We start from the raw sequence: 3,854 nt of genomic DNA, 5'->3' as shown, positions 1-3,854 counted from the left end.
ACACACACACAAACAAACAAGAAATACCAGCGAGGTGGGGCATACTTGTAATCCCAGGGAAGCTAAGGCAGGAGGATTGACGTGCGCTTGAGGCCAGCCTGGAGCCCACAGTGAGTTCAAGGCCAAGCTGAGGCCCTCTCCCAACAAATCAGAAGTAAATAAATAAAACAAAACACACATGGCTCAGAGGAAGCCAGTTATTTCTTACACATGCAGCGATGAACATCAGAGAACCCAAAGATGTGACGGGGCCCCACGCACAGCTGTTCATCCTGTAAGTGAGCTCTGTGGCGAGAAGTGCGGGCGAGCGCGAGTGATCTCTACAGCAGCTCTGGAGTGGCGGGAGGCAGCCCGAGCCCTGGGCGCAGCCGCAGGCCCTGGCCCCGGCCCCAAGCAGCCAGGGCTTGTGGTGTGCCAGGGAGAAGCTAACCCTCCTCAGCAGATAGAGACGTGGCCGCCACCTGCAGCCCGGCTCCACACGGCCAGGGATCCCCGGATTTCGGGCAAACTCTGTCCTCTAGTTTTGTCACCAGCTCTCTGGTGCAGGAAGTACTAGTCAGCCAAGAACGAAAAGTAGCAGCATCTGCGCTAGCGGTGTCACAGCAGTGACAAGGACAGCAACCGCAGCAACGCTAAGGCGGTAATGGTGACGGTCACAATGATGGTCACACCAACAGTGCCACCGCAACAGCAGTAGCAGTAATGACGCCATAGCCCTGGCAGCAGCAGCAGCAGGTAATGACAGCACTAGTGACAGCAGTAATGCTGTGGCACTCACAGCAACAGCTGCGGCAGTGGCACCAGCAGTCACGGCCACCGTGTGCCAGGGAGCCTTCCGAGTGCACCTTCGAAGGCGAAAGTGAGCTGGCCTTGCAGGAGGAAGAGGGACGACGGGCAGGTCACAGCCGAAAGTCCCTCTTGTTAATGCACCGGGTGCTCCTTGACGTCTCGGGAGGGAAGGCGCCGAGGCTGGCCTTGCTGGAGCTCGGAGTGATCGGATCAGCTCCAAAACTCTAACTCTGAAAGCCCTCCGTGCGGAGTGTTGAGTTACAGCTCTGGGGCTCCTGTGAATATGTATTTTTTAATAGTATTCATAAGAATGCAGGATATAGTATAGCACAGCTAAAGTATTCCACAGCTGGCATGAAATATGTATAAAATTATAAATTTTGGGGGAAAGTTATTAACCTGGTTAAAGTGAATTTTATGGTATTTTTGTACTTTGAGAACTCCAACTTTTTATGGTGTACTTTTTGTTCCAGCTAATGCTAATCATTCTTTGCTCAGAATTGCACACAGGTTTTCTAGGTGTCCCCAGCCTGGCCCTGAACCACTCGGAGCCTCTCGTGTCCCTTTTCCTCCTCAACTGCAGGACAGGCCAAGAGACAGATGGGCAGCTGAGTGTGGTGGCAAATACCTGTGGTCCTAGCACTCAGGAGGTTGAGGCAGGAGGATCACGGCGGCTCTGAGACCAGCCTGGGCAATGTAGCAAGTTTAAGGCCAGCCTGAACTACGTATGTAGGGAGACCCTGTCTTAGAAAACCAACCTGCCACCTGAAGAAAGAACAGACTCGGCTTATATTTTGTGTTTGTCACAGTACCTGGGAATGTGGTCGTGTTCGTAAATAAACCTCACGAGGGCCAGCCTGAGCCTCGGTGCCGGGTTGATCGGAGCATGGGGAGAAGTCTGTGGCCGCCTCGCCAGTGCTGGGGCCCGAGGCATGTGTCTACTCCCTTGGGACCCGGAGTGACTTCCACTTTGAGTCTGACCAGTGGGACCCAAGGGCTCACACCAGGACTGCAGCCCAGCGACCACCACCTCTCCCAGCTGTGGAGCCACAAGAAGTTGAGAAGGGGGTTGGGGCCTTGGAGGCCACCACTCTGTGATCCTGGCTGTGTCTCAGGGAGGGGAGGGATTGGGGTGAGGGGAGCTGGACGGGGTGGAAGGCGGCCAGGCCGGGCGTGCTCAAGAGGCTGCAGATAGGGACTTCAGGCTCACAGCGGCCGTCCGGCCTCCGGCCCCTGGTCAAGCATTCATACAACTTGCTGTGACTCTGAAAGAGGTTTAGCACAAAGCTCCACAGCACCCGAGGCTATGTGGTTTGCTGCAAAATGAAGCCAGGGTGGCTGCTCTGGTGTTTACTCTGGGCAGAGGGGCTGCGCCTGTGTAAAGCAGGAAGAAGGCAGCACTCCTCACTGTGACTAGCTAAGTCACACCAGGCAGCGTTCCAGGAGGCTGAGTGGCTGGGGTGGGAAGGCCGAGGCGCTTGGTGTCGCCTGTCCTCATCACCATGTTAACAGCCCTGCCCCGGGCGCTGCTCCGAGACTCATGCAGCTCTACTAGTCGGACAGCTTGCCCAGGTGAGCACCATTATTTCCCCATTTTGCAGATGTTGAAACTGAGGCTCAGGGATGCTGCCTAATCTCTCCAGGGAAGTCGCTGAGCCATGGTCAATGTTGTCCAAGCCTGATGTCACCCGGTGCATTAAAGGAGGTGATGTAGGGCTGGTGAGATGGCTCAGTGGTCTAAAGCTCCTACTTTGAACAAGCTTAGCTAAAGCACAGGGACCACGGTTCAATTTCCCAGCACCACATGCTAGCCAGCCCCGCCCCCTGGTGGGCTGAGCTGGCCACACACACACACACACACACACACACACACACACACACACACATAAATAAATAAAATTTTAAAAAAGAATAAAGGAGGTGATGTCATGCAACATCTACTGAGGGCAGCCACACAACGGACGTCCTTGGGATTCGTCACCTACACCTCCTCCTCCCTCCCTCCTTCCCTAAGGACCAACTTGTGACTCACAGGAGACGTCTCAGATGCCCACATTACTCTCCACACACAAACTTTTTTTTCTCATCTTTATTCTTAGGTTTTTGGATCAGGGTACTTCTATGATGTGAAACATAACAAAAGAAGACAAGGTTCTTTTCTCAGAAGAGTGAATTTTTACTTACCTTCAGTAGTTTTGTGGGTAAGAATGCAGCTTTAAAGCATTTATTAAAAATCCTAGAAAAGCTGAGCATGGTGGTGGACGCAGGAGGCTGAGGCAGGAGGATTGCTGTGAGTTCAAGGCCAGCCTGGGCTGTACAGTGAGACCCTCCCACCTCAAGAAACAGCCAAACCGAGCCAAACTCAAACCCAAGCCAAGCCCCAGAAGACAAGGGAAGAAGGGGTGGGGGAATGAGGGAATGCCCACTCACTGAAGACGCTTCCGTTGTCCCTGGCTGGCCACGCGGGAAGGCCTGTGGTCACTGTGGTCCGGGGACAGGTACCCCATTGCTTCCCAGTGACCAAGGCCAACGCCCAAGGCTGGCCCAGGTCTGCAATGCAGCCGTCCTCCCACCTGGCCTCAGACCCCTGTGGCCCAAGACACCAGTCAGGCCCAGGCTGAAGTCCCCACAGTGGAGTCGCCTGATGCCACATGGCTCCTCCTGGCTCCTGGTGCCTTCACCGAGGCTGACACCCAGGTCTGTCCCATCACAGTCATCCATGCTGGGCTGTGCCAGAGAGGCCAGAGGGGCCCCGGGGACGGGCACCTCTCGTGGGGACAGTGGGGACCGTGGAGCACATGGCCTAGCAGACGCTGTGGCCCAGGAGTTGCCCCCTGAGGAGAGGAATACCATTCCTGCCCCTGCCCACATCTGCCAGGGCAACGCTGGCCATGGGGCCGCCACGACTTTCTCCAAGTCCACCTGCCTGGAGGCCTCTGCCGAGCCCCGCGAGGCTGGGTGAAGCAACTCCTCCCCTTGCCCTCCTCCCCTGAGCACATTGTGCTCCTCCTCCCCTCCTCCCCTTCCTCCAGCTCATTGTGCTCCTCCTCCCCTCCTCCCCTCCT

The sequence above is a fragment of the Octodon degus genome, unplaced genomic scaffold (assembly GCF_000260255.1).
Source record: "Octodon degus isolate 3935 unplaced genomic scaffold, OctDeg1.0 scaffold00057, whole genome shotgun sequence".
NCBI classification, from domain to species: domain Eukaryota; kingdom Metazoa; phylum Chordata; class Mammalia; order Rodentia; family Octodontidae; genus Octodon; species Octodon degus.
The sequence above is the reverse complement of the archived record's forward strand: the minus strand, read 5'-3'. Positions refer to the sequence as shown.